Here is a 25,293-nt window from a genome sequence, read left to right on the forward strand (position 1 = left end):
TGTTTAAACCAAAAAATAACTGTACTTGGTTGAAGAGGAAACGAAAGAGGAACTGTTCGTTTTTCCAAAAATAGGAAGAGAGGTTCTTGTATCTGCTGCTTCCTCTCATTCTGAAAACCCTATTGGGATGAGCAGAGGAAAAAAGACGATGTTCTCCACAGTGTCAGTCAGGGGCCTCTTATGACTGCATTTAAGGTGTCAACCTTTAAAAACAACAAATGTGGGAACAACACACGTTATACAGCTGCTGGACAGATGAACAGAGTTGGTGAAGCATTCATTACGTAGTTAAAGCCAAAGCAGGACTCGTTGCATTTCAGGTCTTTTCCAAAATAAAATTCATTAAACTTGATACATAGCATATGATGTCAAATGTAAATGTTGCCAAATGACCTGAAGATTCTGAAGTTTGATGCAACCAAAACAATTAAAGAAAAAAAACTATTACTATTATTAACTATTATCATGGAGAGGTTGACTTGAAAGGAACAAGAAGACCTGAGGGTAGATGGAAGATCATCATGAAGGTGAGGTCCCACATGTTCACATTTGAGTTTCAGGTCTTTTACGCCGACGCGTCAGCTTCAGTGTTTACGTTCTGTCAACGACCGTAACTCTTCAGTTGTCGATGCAATCAACGGAAAACCAGTGGATTCTGAAGCAGAGAAAAGCAGCTTTGCCCTGATATGCAACATTTTATGTTTGTCAAGTGTTGAATATCGGTGCAAAACCTGATATGAAAAGCTGCTTTTCTCTGCGTCAGAATCAGCTTTTTTTTACGTTGATTATGAAAACGGTCAAAGATTTGGGTTTAGTCAAAGAGCACGTGTTATTTAGATGTCATGGCAACATCTCCACTCTTTAATATTTATCTCAAATCTCCTAAATTTCCTGAACTGTTGAGCAAAACCTGTTGATCACAAAAAAAGGTGGTTATTGCGATTGTTCTAAATTGTAACCATCAAATGAATACATTCAATAAAAAAGGGAAAAATGTTCACACTTTCAATAAACTGCTTGTTGGTTCTTGATCTTGATAGAATCATCATTCGTGTAAAACCTTCACCTGTATGACTCAGAGCGGGGATGCATTGATGTTCAGGGTGAAAAGCAGCTTGTACCTTCAGGCAGAGTGAGCTGTTGCAGCTTGGGAGAGTGGATGAGCAGCGGGGGGCTTCGCGTGTTGGAAAAATGATTGTCTGAAACGCGTCAGGGTTTCATGCGCCGCCCCTCCATAGGAGAGCCTCCTCGTGGAGTCTGTCAGCACCAAGGCTTGTGTCAGATTAGCCTCCCCGATGGAGGAGCTGGTGACTGAGAAGCATAACGTTTTGGATGTTGTGGGGCTGTATTAAGCAGCATCACTTAGGTGGGGTCTTCATTCTGGAGTAGCAATTTTCAAAAGGAGGACAATGCAACTGTATATGGGTCACGGCTCCCTATAAGAAAAGTGTGCGCTCGTACCAACAATGACTTTTGATGCATCATTTTGGGTTTTATTAGGGTGAAAAATGGCGTTCATGATGTAGTCAATGGTGAAGATCTTCTGTCTGCAAATCCCTCCAGATGTGTTTCTGGGCCAACGGAGGAGTGCACTAAAAATAGGCCCGCCTGTCTGCCACAAACACATTTTGTTGTTTCAAGTGAAACAAGTAAACACAACCCCTACAGCAAACAGATGTTAAAGAATCGTACTTTGTGAAGCAGCTAGAGGTACAAGTAAAGGTTGAAAACCCTTTCTGCATAAAAAAGGCAAAAGATTCCTCGAGTGTTAGGATAAATAAAGGCTAAATAAAGTCAGGCTTTTAACGGAAGACTTTAACCTTCACGTCTACAAGCTTGGAACTGATTATCAGGCTCTTCATTCCCATGTTTGAAGACATTACATACTCAACTTGACATAAAGATCAGGTACATACTGCTTTGATCCTTACTTTTGTCTTGTTCTTTGATCTGTAAAAACACTACTTGTTTAAAACTCCTTCTAAAACCGGTTTTGGAATAGAAATTTGAGAAATGTATGGAAAATGACCAAAACTGGAGGAGTTGTGTGTGGGTCCTCCCACAAACACATTTTGTGGGGTCCTCCCACACACAACTCGGAGTCAGAAAATTTTAGCGTGTTCAGAATTTGGAGTTTAAAGTCATAATTCTGAGATTAAAGTCAGAATTTTCTATGCCTTTTTTTGTGTCCATGGCCCTAACCCTCTTCCGTACTGGAGAGACTTACAGTCCTAAAAAAATGATTTTTTTTTAAATGAGATTTTACCCAGAATTCCAGGTTGTCAGTCAATCAGTGTTGGGGACAGTTGAAAAAATAACAGGACAAATGAACAAATTTTGATTTCTGTTTGTCTTTTTTTAGAAAAATCCAACAGCAAAAAAAAATGTGGGCAGGACTTATTAATGTTAGAGGGAAATGCAAGAAATCAAAACAAGTGACAAAGAGTAAAAATTAGATGGTTAAGAGAGAAAGCTCTCATCACAGCCAACACAAGGACCTGTGCTCATGCACAACGCATCAGAATCGCTTAGAGATATTCTTTTGGTAATAAAATCCAGCCGCGGAAAAGCTAACTCTCTGGAGCACATCAATGAACTTTGAAGAGCAGGCGAAATAAAACAGCTCACGGCGGCCTCACACAATCTCTGACAGCAGAGAGAGAGATTTGAAACAAATGATTTATTTCCACTGAACATCCCGCAGCATCTTTAAGAGAAGTGGTGCTGCGTACGAATGATGGAGAGACAAAGGCTCTTCAGAGCCGCAGGTAAAGATTAGACTGTGTGCATTCCAAACAAATCCTCTGCAAACACAAACCCGCTGACGTGTAAAAAAGAAACACAAGAGACGGTGAGATGTCACACAAACCTTTGTCTCTGATTTCTCTGAATGTAAAAACAGCAGAGGAGCTAACGCAAAAACAAAAAGCATGGCTATAGTGCAACAGGTGATGTCACATTTTGTGTACAAAAAAAGAGCAGACAAGCACAGAATCATCTCTCTTTTCTGAGTTTAAAGCAACACGTCCATTTTTTTTCTTTTCTAGTCTTTTCTCCTTTAAGGCAATCTTTGCAGACAAAAAGAGGGGAACAACTATATGTATTATTCCATAAACTAAATTGGCTATAAAACCTCTCAGTTACTTAAAAGCTAAAAAATAACCCATGTCAAGAGAAAGAGTTTTATCCACTTTTATTGTCACAGTCCGTAAACTGGTTTATCTGAACCTAAAATTACAAACTTTTTAATAAACATTTGTCTTTATTTTAACCCTTTAAGAACCCAAGCTGACATAACAGAAAAAATGGATTCACTACATAATTTTATTTTTTAAGAGAAAAGGGGTCTGGGTTCCTATGAGTTACAATAACTGGTTATCTTGACTATGAATCATTTCCTGGAAGTTAGGAGACTTAAATAAGTAGGCGGTACTCTTCTTTAACAAGGTCTCTATGACTAAATCTTTTTTATTTTTCACATTTCTGAAAATATTGAGAGCTTCCTGTTTATTAAGCTGCTCGTGTTTTTATTGCGACCAGGTGCATTCAATTTGTAATAATTGGTTATTACAAATTGTGATAATTGGTTGTAGATTCGTTTAAAATTGAAATGGACCAGTTAGGGTGGAGCTAATGTTGAAACCCATTGATTGGCTAAAGGTCATTAGGACTAAAAAAAAAAAGCTTCAAGAAAGCGGCTGTATTCCTCTTCTCTTCAAACAACATTAAATGCTTTGCATATACAAAATACCAAAAGCCAAGTGAAAAAAAAAACAAGCTGCCAGATGACCTCCATTGTTGTTGTTGTTCTTCACCGCCGTGACGGTCCAACTTTGAGTGGAAACGCTAACCTGAACTGCCTTGACCCTTCTAAAGCGGACGGGACCGTACTGCTCAGTGGCTATAGAGGCGCTGCTCTCCTCTTGATCTCCTGGAGGCGCTACTGCTGGTGGCTGAACTAAAAATGACTTCCCATGTACAGACATGGGCCAAAACTGGTAAAGAGGAGGAACTACTTTATTTTAAGACAAAATACAATGGGGGGGGGGGGGGGGGGGGGGGGGGGTGCAAAAAGAGTTTTTCACCTCCTTTTCATCTCCTTTATCTATACAGTGGTCCCTCGTTTATCACAGTGGTTAAAAACCCATGATAGGTGTGATCTAGAAAGAAGGACTACAGATGTTTTAAGGCTGAAATACTCCTCACAACACACTGTATGCACTTTTCTCAGACAAAAACATTTTCAGACATTTCTTTGCTTTTTAACCCACTTTAAGTTCTAACCTTCATAGAAAAAATAAGTCCAGAAATTTAGAATGAATGAAGACAAAGATACATCCATCCATCCATCCATAGGTATGTATGTATGGATGTATATGCAAAGTTGCACTGAAGAAAAAAAAATGAGTGTAACAGCAAACTGTGACATGTGAACCGCGATATAGTAAGGAAACTGTACTTCAATCGTTTCTAGGGACTTGACTTCTGAGTAAACACTTGAGTAAACATGAAGGCTTTTATACTGCAAAATGTTTAGCATAATACTCCCTCTGCAGCTGTTTCCTGTTGCTTGTCAGCTCACCTCTTACTGCCTGACAAATACAGAAATAATACTTTTAGCTGCAGCAAAACACTGAGGGTAGAGGGTATTTAAATTCATATTACTGACAAATCCCAGAGACCTCCTTAATCTCACTGCATCATGAAACATTCATGCGTAGTTGCTCAACGTATTCTTCTAGAGAAGCCAAAATGTCACCAAGTACCTAAAAATACATCGTTCTCTCTTCAAAGCAAATTAAACATTTAAAAAGCAGCTTGGCTGAGAAGATAAACCCGAGGAAGCTTCGATTTCAGCGAGTTTCGTCTGAAACTGGAGCAGAAACTTAGGCTCCAACCTGAGATGGTTATGTAATCCCCTGTCAAAAGATGATAAGGTTCTCCAGTTAAAGGGTCAGAAATGTGTCAGTGTCGAGCAAATTATGTAATGCATTCACTATAATATTCATTTCACATAAAAGATTCAGCAAATATGGCCTTTTTACCAGACGCTTGTAAGAGAGAGAAGGTTAATGCTGTAGATCTGACATGTGAGTCACACAAATATAAGAATAGTAATTTTCCAGTCGTCACCTGAAGACCGGTTTAGCAACGTCTTTGGTTTTATGCAGCACATTCAAACTGAACGGAGCCGCAGTTTTCCAAACGTGTCATCATCTGACGGCTCGTTAGGTGCAGCAGGTCTGTCACGTACCAAACTCACTGCAATGCAAAAACTGAACCTTCAGAAAGTAAAGAGTCTTGTTTCAAGAAAAAAAAAAGTCTTATTTTCTGTCTTGCAGAAGAAATAATCTTATCGAGAAAGTTTTCCAAAGCAAAATAATCTGAGTTGATAAATTATGTCTTAGTGACTGGACTTCTTCTTAAAATATTTCTTGGAAATACAATTTTTCTTAACTCTTAGCAAAAAGTAGTCTATTTGAGTGTACTAAAAGTACATAAATGGCAGTATACTTGAAGTTTACATTTATACACTATCTATATATCGTAAACTTGAAATGTTCCAATTTAGTCTAAAGAAAGTCTTCAGGTAGTATTCTTCCTACAGTACACATGGTCTAAAGTAGACTTGATTTATTAAGTATATTTGTGTATAAGTATATCAAGTCTACTATAGACTGTGTAATTTAGGAAGTATACTAACTGAAGACTTTTGTATATTGTGTACTTTTTGTACACTTGAAGTACACTCAAATCGACTACTTCTTGCTAAGGGGCAATAAAAATTGTATTTCCAAGAAATATTTTTAGAGAAAAAATCTACAAGTCTAAAAATGTTCTACTTTTTGCTAAAGGACCCCATTGACCGATTTTTTTTTAAAAGAAATTCTGCCAATGGAGTTAGAATTTTTGACTCATTTCTAGGCGGTCTGTGTTTGGTCAACCTAAGAGGAGAGGAGCCTTCGACAACAGCCGCCGAAATACACAACCTGCACACAACCTAACACACTGCAAACACACGTGAGGGGCAATTGATTAAATTTGAAGCCCCGCGCTGGATTATTTGACCACAAAGCACTTCTGTCTGAACACTCTTTAAGTAATCATCTTTTTTTTTAATGAAAAATCCTCCAAAATCTTTACTAAATAAATTTTTTAAGAAAACACATTAGTACATAAACAACCTACCCATTCCCAAAGATGTCCACATGGAATCCGTCATCCTTTCTGGCTAAATTGAAGAAAACTTCTTTTTTTTTTCTTTTTACAAATAATCAGGCTTCCTCCATCCTGTTTCTCCATCTACTAAAAGCTTCCTTTGGTTTTCTTTCACATCTCCATGACAACTGAAACAACCACTTTCAAGACAAAAAGTCAGCAAATGTTTACGCCAACCAACTTTCTTTCAGCCGGATTTGAGCAGAAGCACGGGGAGGTCTGGGCACGCACTTCCACGCGCAGAAGCGACAAGTTGAAAAGAGGGAAGAACCGAGAGGAGGCAGCCATGTGCAGAGATTAAGGGAAAGCTGATGTCATCCATTTGGAGATGTGTGTTTTCAGCGATCAGGGATATGAACGTACCGCTGTGTCAGCCTAATCCCTCCCCCAGCCAGCGCCACGCTGGCTTGAGCACATCGCAATGACAAAACAATGACACAATCTGTTTACCAGGCGCGAAAGAGCGGCTTTTATTCATTTCAAATGCCACCGCCGCAGCTGCTTAGCCCAGGGGCTCAGACCGGCCGGCGAAACAACATGCCTCCCATCAACTCTTATCAGAGCCCATTACTGCCAACATCGCCGTGTCAACAGGTGCAGAGTCAGAGAGCCAATCACAGGCAGCCTCTTCAGGTCAGGGGAAAGATTTGATGGTTTCACACCTTCGCCTTTGAACACATGAGCTGTCTCTTTCATTTTCCAATACCATCATCTGGTCCGGGACCAGCTCAGCCATCCAGAGTAGAGATGTAAGCCATCGGAAAAGCCGACCTGTTATGTGTGACCTTTAAAGCAACAGTTAGAAGAGCAGGAATCAGTGTTTTTCTCCATCTGTGCTTTCTCCAAATGTGTCTAGAGTACGACTGCAGGCTGCTGCTGCGGTGCTCACAGGCTCATGCCGTTTGTTAGGAAGAAATGCGAGACAACAGAGAAAATATTCCCGCACCTGCTGCACTAATCTGATCAACTGCAGAGTTCAGTGTGGCTTTTAGTTTATCTCACACCTGGACGAATGTATGATAAAGAATTAAATAAAGAATCAGGGATGGAGCTCACACTGCGTTTTCTCACTCAATCAAATTTACCAGCCATGTGGCGCCATCATCCTCCTCCCTCAGCGGGATCCTCACTCTTTCACCTCACTTAACCGTTTTTCAATTTGACACAAGAGTCGGTTAATTTAAGACCCCTGAACTTCCTCCAAGTCCGTCCCACCTGCCGCCGTCTAACCCAATCACGACCGATGCTGGTGCGTCTGTGCAACAGATCAAATTCAACCTCCGCAAACAATCTGTCACCAGAGCGCCGCTGCCAGCGCCGCATGAGCTTGAATTGGAGTCTTTAAATGGCCGCTTTCAGCATGTAATGAGGTTTTTCCTTCCTATACAGTTTAATGGTTGTAAGGTGGCCGACTTGAGCGAAGGAGACTGGAAAGGAAAAGGCCAAAGTCTCCGGTTTGCTGCAAGCCCAATCCAATTTCACCCTTAGAGAAATCATCTCATGCCATATATACTTTTCTAATAGGGTTTTTATGGGCCACCATAAAAACCACAGGCTAGTGGTGTTGAATATCCAGGCCCATCGATTTTTTTTTACCAGCTGGGAGAAAAGAGGAAGAGTCCTCTGGTTCTTCTCAGTATTTCTCCCTGTTTTTTTTTTTTTTTCCATTGACGAAAGCAAAGCTCCGAAAATGGTGAGGCCAAAACTACTTGAACAAAATGCAAATGATAGGATTTCCGGAATGATTAATTTCCTCCACTTGTGAGGCGATTAGAGGGAATCAATGAAATGAATAATGCATTTACAAGCACTCACTCAAGAGGCAGTGGCACCAATCACAGGGGTGGATGGGAGAAAGGGTGATGGGAGGGAGAAGAAAGCAGCAGTAAATGTTAAGGAAGGTGAACGAGCACTTAAATCACAACAGTAGATCACCAAGTCCGTTTACATGCACTCCAACTATCCGATTATCTGATTTGTCCCGTTTTCAAAGTTACACATAGACAGGATAATCCAGTGTCTTATCTCTGGTGTTACCAACCGCTTTTTAGGGCACGGACTGGTTTGATGTCAGAAAATATTGTCACAGACCGGCCTGTGCGAAGCTAAACTTGGCGCCCGATTCTTTTTTTAATATTTTAGTTTCCAGTTTCTCTTAAGTTTCGAGGGCAAAGTTTACTTTAAGAGTCATTAAGTTGGTGAATCAGGAGCAGACAAAACAATTGCAGTCGGCAGCAACAAGCTCTCTGCTCTGCTCCATTCATGCATCGAATTGTAAAAAACGAAAAACTATGAACATCTTTGTTTTCTTTTTCTGAACTGGAATCTGGCTCAAAACTGTACGGCTGATGGCTCTGATATTAATCTCCATTTTTGTTGCAGCGGTGTGTTAGGGGGCTGTAGGCTGTAGGGGTGTGAGGGGCTGTAGGCTAGCGGGAGAGCACAGAAACAGATAGATGACGGGAAATGGGGGTGGGGTAGCTCTGCGCAAACAGTTCCGCCCACAACTCAGAGGCAAATTACTAATGAATTACTGCTGCTCTGCAGAAACTATATTTTAAATTACTATGAAAATAACATATTAATAATCTTTATACCTGTAACTACAGTATCCTACTCTCATTTTTAGTAGTACTGTACTTTCTTTCTGGTCCAAACAGATTAACACTGGGAACCGTTTTCTGTTTTTTTAATGTTGGCTGAACAAAACTAGAATTTGCTTTTATAATATAGAATAAAAAGACCTAGCTTTGGTTTTTTTATCGTCATTAAACCATATCAAATAAAAAAGTTCTAGTTCAAGCCAAAGAAAAACATGAATTTTGACAAAGAAGGAAAAGTTCAAACAAAAACTCTTCACCTTTCGTTTCTTCTAGCAGCCAAAGAACTAAAATTCACTGAGTAACATTTCTGCCATGAAAAAAGCCACAGTGTGAAATCACCTGCAGGCCCATTCGGCTTAATTAAACACACTTAATTAAATTCACACATATACATGGCATTCATGTGTCTCCAAGACAAAAATAAATCCATTTTGATTAAGACTAAAAGACACCTTCTGAGAGGAGGTTAAATCATTACAGGCACAATGGCAGTCAGAGTGATTCATTCTGTTGTGGTAACCTTTCTCCCTCTCACCCACTCAAAGCCTCATGAATTACTCTGCCTGCTTGAGTTGGAGTTAAAGACAGCTGAACGAGGGCAGCCATGTTTAGGTTGTGGGGGGGCCTTCGCAGCTGAGAGCGGAACGGACGAATGTGCGAGACGTCAGTCCTCTTCAAAAGTCATGAGGATCTCTTGAAAAATATCTGTTCATTATTTTATCAGGCTTTTTATTAAAAAAAATCTGTTTAAAAATGTTTACAAACCAACATACATACATAGTGACACGCAAAAAGTGAATTGCCAAGGTGAACTTTTTCTTGTTTTACTAGAAAATTCCCAATTAAAACAAACTTATTCAAGCTTGTTTTGAGAGTTTAAATTAGCACAATAAGCACCCCAAGGTCATGTTTTAAATATGAGAAAACAATTTCTGCTGCAGCTGACGGCAGAGACATTCATCAGAAAAATGCTAATGTTAGATTTAACACACAAAAAAAGTCTGGAAGCATCTTATTAGGATTTATTTGGTAACTTTTTTGTGCAAAAGACATTAAAACGTCAATAAGTAATTGATGAAACATTAAAAAATAATGCACACAGGCTTCAAACTGTTGCGCAAAAAAAACGATATCTAATTAAAAGTTGAGTTAAAAACTGAAACAAATTGAAAGTCTCCCAACAAAAGAGTGAAATAATGATGATTTCTGTGTGAGGTAACGCAGCTTTTTGTGTGTTTGTGTGCTGGCAGAGTAGCATGCAGAGTGCAGCATTGTGTTCAGCTTTCTGTCCCTGCATGGAGCCTGCAGAAACCCCTTATCGCCAACCCTCAGAATTCCCTTCTTCCTTAACTCCGGCTTCCTGCAGAAGAACGAGGCAAAACAAAATGAAATATGCAAAGAAAAAGGGAAAAAAAAAAACACTCAAAGAAAAGATTTTCTTGCAACATGGCATGTGCTTATGTTTGGTTATGAGTAGCTAGCCACACTGAAGCGCTCTAAGAGGATAAGAAATGAAGGAAGATTTACAGAGAAAGAGGGGGGGCGGGGGGAAGAAGATTGTCTTATGTTTCTCTCTTTTTTTTTTTGCAAACTAATAAAGTAAAGACAGGATGAGGGACTTTGAAAGTCAAGCAGGAAGCCAAACTCATATGAAGGAAGGAAATGAAGATGATGCTGATAAAGGCCCGTCACCGCAAAGTAAAGAAAATCTATGCTCTTCATGTCAAACCGCTGTGGAGCAAAGTCTGGAAAGGAATATAGGACAGCTGTGTTCACATCAGAAAGGAAGCGGGATCGAGCCTGGCATTTACTTTATTACCCATAATCCCTTGGGGTAGGTGGCACAGAGGTGAGAATCACTAGATATGTTCCTGTCAAGTGCCCATACTGAAGGCAGCTAATTTGTCCTCACCTTTCACTCTTAAAAGATCCCACTGTGCTCGTCTCATTAAAAGTGGCAAGACAGCTGTGTGTTTTAGTCATTTTGGAAGACAGTTGAGTCATAAAAACGTAGAATCAACATTTTACTAAGTATGTTTACCCAAAGCAAACCGACCAATTATATTTTTATCAATTGTAAAAGCATTTCCAGTGGTCTTTAATTATAATTTTGCTGTTTTCTAGGACATAGTTTCTGCAGAGTAGCAGTAGTTTAGTAAAAATTCCCCTCAGAAATGTGGGCGGTGCTGTTGGAGCAAAGTAAGCCCGCCCTCATTTCCCACCATCCCTTTGTTTACACTCTCTCTCACTACAGCCCCTCTCACCCCCAACCTAGCATTACCAATGCAACAAAAACAGCGAGCAAAATCTGAGCTCTCCAGCCGTACAGTTTGGAGCCAGATGCCAGCTCAGACGAGGAAAACAAAGACGTTCTTGGATCTAGTCGTCTATAAGTCATCAGAATGGAACAGAACAGGGAGCTTGTGGCCCGCCTATTGTAGTTTGTACATAACATTTAAGAGTTTTATCAAATGGCATTTTTTCTTCTGCTCCTGATTCACCATGATTTGAATATAGAAATACTCAGAAATGCAATTGAAATCTTGATTTTTTTTTTTGTATATACAGTAAGTCCTTCATCATGAGAAAAATGCATGTTAAAAACGCTAGAAGTGGGTCTATAGGGGAAATCAAAAGAGCGAAACCTATGATTTTTGTTCATGCGGTAAGTGTATCGTAAAGTATTTGTAAGGATAATGTAAGTTGCTCGCTCACTGCACTCTAGTCGTTAGTAAGGCAGGCATACTGGCAACTCCGTACATTAAACTACAAATAAATGAAATGATTTAGTTTATTTGGATTTAGGTCAAGACCTAATATCGTCAACATGGCTGGTAGCGTGAGAAGCATTGGTAGAGTGATAGCATTGGCTCTGTTTATGTCAAAACGCTCGTGTACCAGGGTAACTCCAGGTAGGAAATGATGGAGAGCTGCAGCAGGGCGTGAAACTACCAACCCTTTGCACACCTGGGCTGATTATCCGCAGAATATGAGCCGGGTTGGAGGAGTCTGACAGCACACCATGATAGGCGCTGTTCTGCTTGAGTGACAGATGCGAATGCTCATAGAAAAAGGAGCAGATGGATGTGATGGGAAGTAGCTGAACAGTCTTCCCCAGAGAGTGTGCAGGCTGACAGGCAGAGGAAAAAAATCTGGCATCAACTAAAAGTTTAGAAACACTGTTAAAAGATAAAATACAGATTGACAAAAGTAAGTGGAATAAATGCTTCATTATGCCTGCATTTAACTTTTTCCGTGTTTTATATGTTCTCTCTGAATTTTTAGTGAAAAAGTTTCTTCTATCACTGTAAATTTATATATTTGAAAAAGTCTCTATTCTGCCTGTAGTTGTAGGTACCAGAAACTACAGCAAATCAGATGAGATTTGATCCGAACTCCATCGTGTTATATAAATGATTTCTTATATAAATGCTAAACTGTTGCTAAATAACTAAACTGTACTGAGTGACTCCTCCTCCCTCACATTCCAAACAGGAAGTACGCTGGCTCTAAGAAGCCAAAATCCCAAAGACTTCTATTGAGAAATACTTGCGCTATAAACCGACCAATCAGATGCCTCAATAAAAAAATGCGGTATCACGTCAAATGTTTGATTGACAGATTCTCTTGCACTTCCAATAAGCTCAGTGCTGATTGGTGAGACTGGTTACCAAAGAAAAGATGACTCAGACTAACTCGGACCAATCACTGCTTACCGACAATTTCTGGTTCAAAAATGGTGGCGTCTGTATTTTAAAAAAACTGGCGACTTAATTGACTTCATATTTTTGGAGCCAGAAGTATCCACCTGAGTGGGTGAGGTCACACTCCCTCGGTATTGTTCTCTTATTCAGTCAATGGTGCAGACTAGAATGGTTTTGAAAACAGTGCTGACCTAATAACATCCATACCTCTGATACAAACAGTTCTACAGCTGGTACTGATTCCTCTTTTGTAGAGGGATTCTTTTGTGGTTTGTGGCGTCGCTTACAGATGAAGATGGATGAAGGGTTTGCAACGCCACAGATGGGCTAGAATCAGTCTGCCCTCCCCTGATTTAGGTAGAAATCGGGGAAAATAGTGAAACAATCATTGAAAGATTTCCACCAAGGTTACGGCTTCGACAACACATGAGCTAAAGTGCTACCATCAGCTTTAGCCCAGCCCTCCCATTCCTTTATCTAATTTAAAGCAAATCAGGTAAAATAAAATGTTGCAGTTTCTCAAATAACAGGTCTGTTTCAGAAGAAATAAACATCACTAACTCACTAATTTGGTTCTCCTTTGTACCAACTTTTGCCTTACTTTTAGGAGGAGGGAGTGAATTTTACTTCAAAACAGCAGTTTCGATTTTTCCTATCAAGCTAACATCGTTTCTCACGACAGATCTCTTTTGAAACTCGTTTTTCCAACTCGTCAAAATTACATTCATGAAAAAAAATGTTTATGGCTTTTGACCCGTATGGATGTCACCATTCCTGTTTAGCTTCAATATAATTACTATCATCATAGAGATTCTTCATCAGTTCAATAGACATAGCTACATTATGTATTCAAAAATATTTTATAACAACAGTCTCCTGAAAGGAAGAAAAATATAAAAGATATATCAATATTAAATAGTTCTTAATATATTAAACAGATGATATTTCTGTATTTGTATTTAAAACCATATGGTTGCAGAAAGAGGTCCTCTGCCTAAGGGGAACAAACTGCTACACAGTCTGCTTGCATTTGCTCAGATGGTCCTCAGTTGGCATAAGAACAGAAATGTGGCCACAGCAATTTTGGTCTTAGACTTTCTCAGAAAGGTAAACTGATTGTTTTTCATCTTAAAAATCTTAAATGATCTTATTTGCAGCATGGGTCAGTGCATATAAGGCAGCACGTCAGTATGTTAGGGCCTTAAGCGAGCCAAAAATGCGTCAGACGGTTGATCGCTTATTATCTGTGGTTAATTAAAAGACTTGGTCATGGGCACACTTACTATGTGCAGCACAGCATGTCTTCATGTCTGTGAGTTGACCCTTCTGTAACCCTTTAACACTGGACATGTTGCAAGTAAAGTGTTGCATAACGGCGAAAAGTCGCTTCATCTTGCAGTTCCTTTGAGGCTGGTACGGCCACCTCTAAGGGCGTCATGAAAATGGAACGTACCATCGTCGTGCATGTGGTAAATTCATCATGAAGTATTTGTAAGGATCATTTAAGTTGCGGCGCCCTTATGCCACCCGTAGTCATTAGTAAGGAGTGAGTACTGACCCCCTACTGACTGGGAATGATCATCATATGTAGGACGTCTGTAGAATTCCCACACAAAGTAACAGGATGCTCTGATAGTTTTTTTTCCCTTTTTCTAACAGAGCTGTCATGACTAAGGCTTTATGTTATAACAATAAAAGAGTGATCAACAGGTCTTTGGACAGAACTATATGGTCCTTTCATACAAATATTCTGAGCTAAAAGTTCAGCTGCATCTAGATCTGGGAGGTTAATTGATTCATTTGAACTTGTGGTTTGTGGTGATGTTGAAAAACAAAATACAGATTTCACGATTTCAGTTGTGTTCGCTGAGTTCAAGATGCTGTATTTATTCTTTTTCTTTGAGGGTCCTCCCACAGCTCTTCATTTGTTCCTGCTGGGCTCAGAACCCGACAGGGGTTTGATTGCTCACCGTTCCCAGCTCAGCTAGGAACTCATTTTACCATCCTTGCTCGCACGCTGCTGCTACAGACACTGATACAATGGTGGGGTATTTACTCTTCCTCTCAGCTGTAAGGTCACGGCTCGCCTACATCACCAAACACATATTGCTCAATAAATATAAAAAACACAAACACTGTTCTATCCTTATTTCAATTCCAGAAGAATCCTCACTGCCGTGGCTTCTGGACTTTGGCTGAAAAGGTTTTGTGGAGCACTTTCCGGCAGATGCTACGGACCAGACAGACCCCTTTGTGGTCATGTTTGTCATGATGTCTGTTTTTCTATTTAATATTATGGTTAGATCCAGTAATTGACACATTGGCATTCTCTGTCATTTTCTTAAACGGTACTGTTCTAGAGACCAGGAAATGTTGCAGACCTCTGCAGCCAGGCTGTCTGATCTGTGCCTGAGAAAAGAACCGGAGCAACTTTGGGTTCAAGTACACTGATAGATTTTTGTTTTAGCATGTCATCAAAGGGAGCCCATTTGTTCAAACAGAATAAAAACACCAAACAAAATGAAGAGTATATGTAAATTATGAACTTAGAAATGGACACCATATGCATTTTGAGCACATGAATTAATGAGAGCAGGTGGATGAATACTGTGTTCTGCTCAGCCTGATTTGCCCTTCGTGTTCAGAATCTTTGGCCTTTGGTGTTTTTGTTTTCTTGTGGGCGCCTGCTTGTCTGAGCAGCTCTGCTCACACCACAACAAAGAAGTGGTACAGAAGGGCAGAACAACAGCAGAAACTAATTAGGACAAAAAAGAGACGATGTACTTGAGAGGCCAAAAGAGAACAGGAAGTAAATGAGAGTTGGAGGAAGGCTTACGAGGCCATTTAATTAGTTTTCATTCAATTTAAACAAACATTTGATGCTCTACAAATACAAATCAGAAGAGAAACCACAACCTTGACTTCAATTCAGTCTATATAAATCCAAGGAGTTCTGTCAAATACTACAAAGTATCGTTGTCAAAGCCGCTCGTTTGTAAATGTCTACTTGTTACACAGTTTTTAAGTTAGTTGTGTCTCTTTTGTTTTACAGTGTGGAACCTAGATGACAAAAAAAGCTCTGCATAGAATGGAGATGGTGGTGGCAGAGGTGAAGATGTTGAGGATCTCTTGGATGGATTGGATCAGGAATGAATCCATAAGAGGAACAGCTGAGATCTATATCATTTTTTAGAAGAATCCTCAAAAGTACAATTTTGTCTTTCATTGGAAACTGAGGTTTTTCGTTAACCACGTCCACATTTCTAATATGGTCATATCGCATGTTACATTGTTTTGTTAAGTTTGACCCAACAATTCATATATTACATTTTAACAATATTCCAGAAAAAAAAATAGCAACAGTGAAACTCCATTTTTGTGAGCTCACAATACTCAAACTGCTCAAAATGTCAAACTTCTCCATCCAACATTTTTCCCAAGCAGCTTCCCAAGGTTGCTCGAGGAGTTACGAGGAGAGAGATTGGAATCCCCAGAATCAGATTAAATTTATAGAAGGTACTAAAGGCTTGTTTTGTTTTTTAAATTCTTCCTAAGGTCACAGGTAAACTAAACTTCGGTTGTGGATGTAGACTTAATCTGGCGGTGTGTGTGTGTACACTTTTGTGAGGATCACTCAAACATATCGCCCCATATGTGCGAAAACCACCAAGTTTCACACTTTGCTATATTAATACCATAATAATTTCAAAACTTCCATTGGATATGTCTAATTATCATACATTTGATTAGTTACTTTATGAATGTACAACTGATGATTATATTGCTTTGGTGTATTATTTCTACTTAATTGCTTGAAATAAACCATATCAAATCAAATAAAAAAAAATATCCCCGACACGCGTGTTCTGGTACTCATACCTGATTTTGACATTTTTTTGGCCCATTCATTTTTTTGACGGTTTTCTTCCGCAGTGATGTCGTCTTTCGCCGGGTACTACGTGCGTGCAAATTTGGGGTGAGTTCCTAAATATGTGGTGGGGGCGACATATTCACTCCAATCTGCATGAAAGGGGAAGAACTGCATAAACAATCTGGTCTTTGCAGTCCAGGACTGCAGCGATATTACAGTGTGCAGTATTACTTTTTTTTTTTTTAATTTACAAGTATTTCTTTCTGATTGTGAAAAAAAAAGCCAGACAGAAATGACAGAACCCTAATCAAACATTAGGGTTGTTTTATAGGGCTTTTTTAAAACTAGATAAACTAACCATCTGTCAGAAACAGCAACTTCTGCTGGAGATTTGAGTCAAACAAAAGCCAGTTTGTTCTGCAAATCCATTTCTCCAAGTTGTAGCTCACAATAGATACTTGCTTTAAAACAGAAAATAATTAGATCTTTATGCTTTTGTTGAGGAACAACATCATAGTCCTTGTTACTATCTATGCATAAATGCACACTACGTCTCATTTTTGATGTGTCCAACACGAAAAGACAGAAGCACAACCTTGAAAGGGGAAAAAAGAAAGCAACAACAAAGAAAAGAGAAGTGGTTTATCACTTCCTCTCCTTTTGATCTTTTATAGGGCTGAAAAATGTGGCAGAGTTTTCCCCAGGAAAAGTTTGAGAGACGAGAAGCCAACACACAAAGACAGCCGGAAAGAGTTGACACCCTTCAGCTTATCGCACATCTCATTCCGACCCAGTTTCATTTTGTGTAATCGCTCCTGTGATGGAGCGCTCTAGCCTTCCAAGCCGCGTGATGCAGGCACTGCTGTGCTTTTAGGAGCTTTTACACTATGCTGGGCTCCATTTGTACTGCACCACGATGTCTGCTCCTGGGGGAGGATCTGCCAGCACTGTATCAACATGCTGCGCCTGCCGGAGTGGGTCTACTTCTGCTGCCATGTTTCCACCACTGAGTGTTTGTTTGAGAACATTACTGTGTTCGTTCCTGTAAAAGCCTGAAATAAGTAAAAGCGTCTGACCTCCTGCTCAGCTTTATTGGAGGAGGTTAAACTCACATCAGTCTGTGTGTCAACTGCAGAGTTCTGCAACTTTGGAAAAACGGTAGAAGTTTTGGCAACTACGTCAGTGGACAAAATGTCCATTTAAGGTCTTTGTTCTTTGCAGCACCTGCATAAAAGATTACAGTTACTAATGAGCTGGAATATTTTACCCTTAAACAAGGCTCGCCAGAAATCAAAACTTTAGAACAAAAGCTAAAGTTACTTCTAATACTTAGTTTTAAAGGATAAAACCTGAATAGATTAAAAAACAAAACAAACAAAAAACAATGATGTTTAAAAATGTACTAAGAAATAACTTGAAATGTTTTCAAAGCAGGAAGTGTGGAGTTTTCTAAAAATGATTGATGTCTTTAAGTACAAAACTAGACACAATTACAAGAAGGGCAACATTTCACAAAAGCAAAAACTCAACATCATTTGGAGTCTGAACCGACCACCAATTCAGAAAATCTATCCGTCCATCCTGAAACCCTTTTTGGTTCAACTGGTTGCTAGAGCAAACTCTGCTTTTGTTGGGCACCCTGTAGAGGTCACCCATCTGTTGCAGGGCCACACCACCACACACACATCTAGGAACAAATTAGAGATATCACTGAATCATGCTTTTGGACTGTGGAAGTAACTGGAGTACCCCAAAAAAAACCCAAGGCATGCAGATGTAAAGTCCATAAAGATGGGACTCAGACGGGATTTGAACCAGGCATGGTGGGAGTGCTAACCAATACATCACCCTGCAGCCCTCAAAAATTATTTTTTTCCTCTCGTCTTTGCAGTTGTGAAGTACTCTGAAACACTAATTAAATTTAATAATTTTGTTTTATTGCTATTGTAAGGACGGCATACGACAGTTATGCTGATAATAAGCAGGTTTACGTGTCTCTAAAAAAAAGTGTCAAATTGTCTTTTACGTCTAACTGCATATAAATTAATGTTTATTTTGATTGGGGAAGGAAAAAAAATCATGTTTTGATGAATACATTTCACTGTTTTAAGTGGATCTATTTGAACTTTTGAATAACTTTGAAAAACTTTGAATCTGCCCTTACAGTGAGAAACAAATGAAGGCAGTCAACTTTTTTTTTTTTTAAACAAAGACAACTAAGGTTGATATTTCTTTCACACCTTTGTCAAAACTAAGACTAATTACATTGGGAGGAAGGAAGTCTTCGACTAAACAAGCACATTTTCCCTATTTTAGTCATAGCTCACTAGCTGCCTGTCCAAATTGGAGTTAATTGAAAACGCAATAGTATTCGTATAAATGAAATAATTTCTTTCTTGTACGTTTAATAAAACAGTTTAAAAAGTAGATTTAGCATTTTTTTCTTGTATTTCATGAAAGCTTATCTCAGACATTTCATTAAAACCTCAGGAAATTGTGACAACTTGTGATAAGTCTGTAATATATAAATACTCTTATCTATCCAAAGTATCGTGCCACGGAAAACACTCCTCTATAAATCATGAAATTGTAAGCTGCTGTCTGACGCTAACCTCTGAGACAAAAAAATGAGTTTGAAAAAGAGTAAAAAAATTGCCACAACCTGTCTGCTTTAAGCTTTCAACTCAGAGGTATAAAAAAACTGACACTCTGCAGAAACTATGTCCTAGAAAACGACACAGGTTTTTTTAATTTGGCTAAAAATGGCATCATCATAAATTAAAAGGCCACTGGAACGACTTTAAGGTAGATCAAAAGATGAGTGAAGTGAGACTTTAAACAACAAAAAGGAAAAATCAAAATACCAGTAGTCTTTTTTGTGCCAGCTACTCTCTCCCTCAGTCTGTCCAAACAATGCTCAAGACAACAGATTCATTCTGGTGCTAAAAGTAGTTTATAAAATCTGACACTGGCTTGCAGAGGAATGTATGAACGATGTCCTTTCTTTGCAACAGACCAGCCTGAGACGCTGCATTGTACAGAAAACATGAATAACAAGAGGGGAAAAAAAGGAATTTATGCTTTGATGTTTGACAGGGCCATTGTTCATATCCGACTTTCTTTGATGATTATCTACTTTCAAAGAGCAGCAAATTATGCAGGAGCTCTTATGGAAAAATGAGGAGAGAGATTCTCTAGTTTAGCAGGCAAAGCCTTACTTTTCATGAATGGTGTTGTAAGTTAAATTAAGAATGACTACCATTTGTTGATTTGAACATGAATTGCAGAATGGGTAAAGAAAGATTAAAAATGGTGTGAAAATTGAACAAAACAAGAAAAGAAATTGCTTACTGCTCAAAGTGTTTGGATAAATTAACCGACCACTAGGCATTCTGGGTAGTTATATGACAGTTTTGTTTTGCTTTGTGCGCCTTATAATCCAATAAAGTACATTCATTCAAAGCTAAAGCATAAAGACATCTTCATTATTAACGTGTCATCAATAGGAAAAGTCCCATTTGTCTGTCACACACCTGTGTGTAAGATTTCTCCTCCATATTTGACTCAAACCTCTGCGGAGGCAGAAACATTAAGCTTCTCTTTGGCCCCAGTCCGTGCCTTTAAGCCGGGTGGCATTGGGTCTGATCCAGCAGTGGGCTTAAACCATTGACTATTAATGAGAAGTGGACCCCCCCCCCCCCCCCCCCACACACACACACACACAGGAAGTGCCTATTGACTCTAAGAAGCAAAAATCCCAAAAACTTCTGAGACAAAAAGAATGACTCAGACCGCTTCTGACTTATCGCTTCTCACTGAGGACGTCTGGCTCCACCAAGGCAGCTTCCGTATCGTGAGAAAATAGCGTCCAAATTGACTATTTGGTTGGAGCAGGAAGTAAGCCATTTCTTAATTGTGAGGTCACACTCACTCAGTCCAGTTGTAAGAAAAACAGTCAATAGTTTGAATCTAAAATGATTCACCTTCATGGTCAACACCATTGGGTCTCTGAGATGGCTTCCAAATGCTTTAAAATGTCAGAGTAGTTACGAGAAGTAAAATCAATATTAGCAAAACCAATCCTTTAAAAATCTGCTTGTGTTGTTTTGGAAACTCTACCAAAACTAAATATTTATGGAGTTGGTTCCTGCGTTCAAACTTCTACTCTTTGAAAGGACCGTCTATGAAGTTCAGCTAAACAGCAATTATGATAAACGTTTCTATCCAGGCAAAACCTTCCAGTCACGGCAGAACAAAAAGATCTGTAATATTTTGGAGAAAAATGCAACACTGGAGTTAAAAGGACCCATACCAGCCACTTAGCTGCCATGTGAGGACCGCAGGAAGAGAATATCCCACAAGGTTATTTTGTAAGTGTGCTTTTTAACCATATTACAGCCCTGCAGGTTGTAATTCCACATGGTCATTACCTCGGTGGGATCTTAAGTCTGAGATCTGACAGATGGAAGGCTATTATGTGTTATTTGGAATCATCTGTCAATGAGGAGCATTTTCACACAGTTACAGGTGTAGCATAAACAGCAACCTGTCGCCAGTATAAATAAATAGGCTTTATATCAACGTGCTGGCTGTAAATCATGAAAAGTCAAAAGCTCTTCCAATACTGCCTCTCTGTACCACCTTTGTACTCCCTTATTTTGCTGCTATGCTGTTCTGTGTAAAACTGGGATGAGACAGAGCTCATCAGAGCATCTGTTTACCACAATTATAATGCTAAAGTGTCTTAAACGTGTGGTTAGAATCATTTTAATCATCCGGAAAGCCGTAAATTAATTCTTAAATCTGTTTGAGTGCAAATACAGTCACATTTAATGGATTAAATGTGTTACGTGTGTGTACTGAATGCATAAGTGCAAGAAGATAGCATAATTTTATTCATTTTTCCAATGCAATGTATAAATTATCTTATAATAATTTGATTTATATATATTTTTTATTGCATTTTTCCTTTATTTTAATTTCTAAGAATTGAATAAAGTAAACCAGTCAATTAAATTTAACATAGACGCTGATAAAAAGGAAAATATTAGCAGTTTTGAAACCATAATTTTAGTTTAAACGTAAAACACTGAAACGCAGATGGCCTTCCAAAGACAAGCAAAAATCCATGTTTGCCAAAGCAATTTCCATGCATCGAGGAAGGCTGCAGAGGAGACAGGAGAAAGGTTATTTGTGCAAAGATCATATTGTCTGAACACTTTCTTAGGGTGAGGCTATCTTGACAGCATTTTTCCACATCATTATGCTTCAGTTTGAGAGCTGTCGGCTTTGGAATAAGGATTTCAGTGCAGCGTTTCTTCCAGCATGTTTTGATGCACATTTTTTTTTTTTCATTGATATATGCTGATAAGTGTAGGTTAGGGAGAGGCGGATGAAAAAGGAAAAACAGACGATATGTCGATGACTTGGCTTTTTATCTCAGACGTTGTTTTTGTAGCATCCTATGATAAAAATGTTCAATGGAAAAGAAAAGAACACATGACACACTTGAAGTACATGCTTTGATATATGCCATTTTTTAAAATGATTAAAAAAAGCAATAAAAATATAAGACAATTGCAAAAGCAACAAAGTTTGAGTTGATGTATTTTATGTCATACTTTTGCTTTGCCACTTACACAGTAAAATTAATTTCATTTCACCTAAACACAAAGATTATTAAAATTGTAAGGGAGCATTGCTTACTTTTTCATGATGCTGGCAGAAAGTAATTAATTAATTAATTTTACAACTAATACATCATTTATATTTCACTGCAACAGTTGTATTTAAATAAAAGTAAAGATAAAAAATACTTTAAGTCATCTCAATAGGAGAAAGCTAAGACTTTGTACTTCGGGAAAACCCTAAAGAACAATTATCGGTAGTACTGATCAAAGCTAATATGAAGAACATGAAGAACAATGTTGGTAGTGTGTGCTTGGGCTTTGCACGCGTGTAAATATTAAAGGTCATCATTTATCCCAGTTTACACCATCTTTTACGATATGCACATTGCAGAAGCCGATTCTGAGATGTTGATAAATATTTCGATTTATTGTGGAGGCCTTGTTCTGAAGATGAAAACTTGGATTTAAAATGGACTTTTTTTTTCCCAAATGATAAATCATTCAAATGCAATGCATTGTGGTCAGAAATTTCCAGGGCACTGGAGTTTTGGCAAAATGGGAAACACCTTGTTTAGTGCACCAAGTAGTGAGTAGTGAGGGAATTCAGACACAACGACATTTACATCGAGTCCACAGTCTATATTAGGAAAAAAAAAAGACATTATAAAGTCCCAAAATCTGGAAACCTGTCTTCCAGATGCAAATGAAAACAGAGACGTCCTTTTTAAGTATGCATGCAAACACACACTAAAATGGATTTCTGTGTCAACACGAGGCAGCAGAGTAATAGACCATGAAGAGGAGAGCGCTGCAGAACAAGTGAGGCTTTGATGTGAAGTGATGGACAGGAGTGAAGCTGGGGTACGCCGGCGTATTACCGTCACATTTGAACAGGAAAAAAGGAAGGAAAACAGCAGAAGAAAACAGGCCAAGAAATTCAGATGCATGGTAGATGACAAACACCAGAGATAAGAGGATAACGGGGGGGAAAAAGGGACTGGTATGTTTACATCTTACTTTTAGTATTTCAGAGCAAGAGTGATTCAGCATGTCAAGAACCGAGCGTCAAAGGCACAGAGAAGTAAACATGCTGGAGGAATGGATGGCAGAGGAAAAGAAAGTGACTTCAGAGAATCGGAATCATTCATTGGATACAAACACAGCGCTTAGAGCATCCATACAAAGCTTTTCCCACTTATGACTCATCACAAGAAAAACACACAGTCATACTGAATTAATGAAATCACCCAATAGAGGAGACAAAGCTGCAGGGGTTAAACGGGGGCTCGTCATTTCCCGCTGGGGCTTGTCGACACAGTTCATGCTGGCTGCCAAGAGCGTTGGATCCTCATCTGCTCCGACAGCGCTCATATAGAAGCCATTACACAAACATTTCCTTTGGGGCTGACCACACAGCGAGAGCCGTAGATCAATCTGAGCTGCTCATGAACCCTGCAGGAGATGAGGGGCCGGCGGATGGAAAAACACGCAGATGCAAACGGGTAAGAAGGAGATTGACTGGAGCAGCATCAAATAACCTTCTGTCTAATCAAAACAGAGGAGTTTGGCAATGAGGAGAATTGCATGCTTTCAAATTCTGAAATAACCCTATATTAGCAAAAATTAAAAACATACGACTACAGTGCGATCCAAATTATTATACAAATTGTAGTTAAGTGTCAGAAAGATAAAATTCATTTTTCTTCAATTAAACTCGTGGATGATACTGTGTCTCTGGGCTCTTTGGAACACTGACATCAATCTCAGACACCTGTGATAATTAGTTTGCCAGGTGAGTTCAATTAAAGGAAAAACTACAAAAGAAGGATGTTCCACATTCTTAAGTGGACCAACATTTTTAAGCAATATGGGAAAGAAAAAAGATTTCTCTGCTACTAAAAAGCGTGAAATAGTTGTGTGCCTTGGACAAGTTATGGAAACCTTGGATATTTTAGGAAAAACTTAAGCAAGATCATAGTAATATTAAGAGATTTGTGGCTGATTCAGAGGGTTCACGCTGATTAAAGCAGAATGAGGAAGGTTTCCACCAGACAACAACATCAAATTAAGAGAGCAACTGCTAAAATATTATTACAAAGCAGCAAGCACATGTTTGAAGCTGCTGGTATCTCTGGAGTCCCACCAACATCAAGGTGTAGGATCCTCCAAAGGCTTGCAGTTCTACGTAAACATTTTATTTGGCCACCTCTAAACAACACTCATAAGCAGAAAAGGCTGCAGTGGGCACAGACATGCATGAAGACTCATTTTCAAATAGTCTTGTTCACTGATGAGTGCCGTGCAACCCTGGACGGTCCAGATGGATGTAGTAGTGCGTAGTTGGTGAAGAGCCACCATGTCCCAACAAGTCTGTAACGTCAGCAATGGGGCTGTCACTAATGATTATCTCAGTAGTCGATTAGTCAACGATTATTTTTCAATTAGTCAATGATTATTGTTTACGTAAGGTGATTTTTAGTGATCGTGCTGGTACTCAGTCTGTGGAAGTTTGCATCATGTATGGCACGGCTAATGCTCGCTGTATGATGCGTTCACAGAAATGGAAATTTTACAAGTACAGTACAGACCAAAGGTTTGGACACACCTTTTCATTCAAATGAATGGGAAGGTGTGTCTAAACCTTTGGTCTGTACTGTATATTTCATGAATTTTAATTTAACCCTATAAAAGATGCAAAGTTTAAGGTCCCAGGTAAGTTGTATGCTAGCACAAAAAAAGACACAATTGGCTCGCAAGCTATAGGGATTCCAAAACTGACATTTAAAGGAACAAATGCAAAACATCTGGAGCAAGATTTGAGGGATTTGCACCACTTTGACTTTGCCCACAGAGAGTTCATGAACTTTATCAGCAGTAAGCTTAACACAACATATATGTTGATAATTTTTTCATTGTGAAAGCCACATGATAAAACCCAAATTAGCAGTTTATTTTCTCGGATAACAATGAATGACACTTCCTAGGTTTTGATTGTAAGGCTGACATAATAGCAGCTCTTCATAGATGGATAAAATGCAAAAGGAGCAGCAACCCACAGAGAAAACCTTTGGGACTGTTCAGCTTTTTGAATATCACGCCTGCTTGAATGGGGCACAGGGTCTAAAGACAAGGATCAGAAGGTGAGAACAAAAATGAAAAGAAGAATTTAATGAGCCTATAGTCCAGGAAAGAAAAGGGAAGAAGGCAAAAAGAGTGAGAGATCTGCTTGTAAGAGCGCGGCATGGCTGAATGGAGCCTGACAGGTC

General features: G+C 39.0%; 1 protein-coding gene across 10 annotated transcripts in view; it reads right to left on the reverse strand.

Moving 5' to 3' along the window:
• Positions 1-25,293, reverse strand: part of magi2 (membrane associated guanylate kinase, WW and PDZ domain containing 2) — a 246,075-nt gene that overhangs the window by 85,443 nt on the left and 135,339 nt on the right. The window lies entirely within an intron of this gene.

Source organism: Oryzias latipes, chromosome 23 (assembly GCF_002234675.1).
Source record: "Oryzias latipes chromosome 23, ASM223467v1".
In the NCBI taxonomy this organism is placed as follows: Eukaryota; Metazoa; Chordata; class Actinopteri; order Beloniformes; family Adrianichthyidae; genus Oryzias; species Oryzias latipes.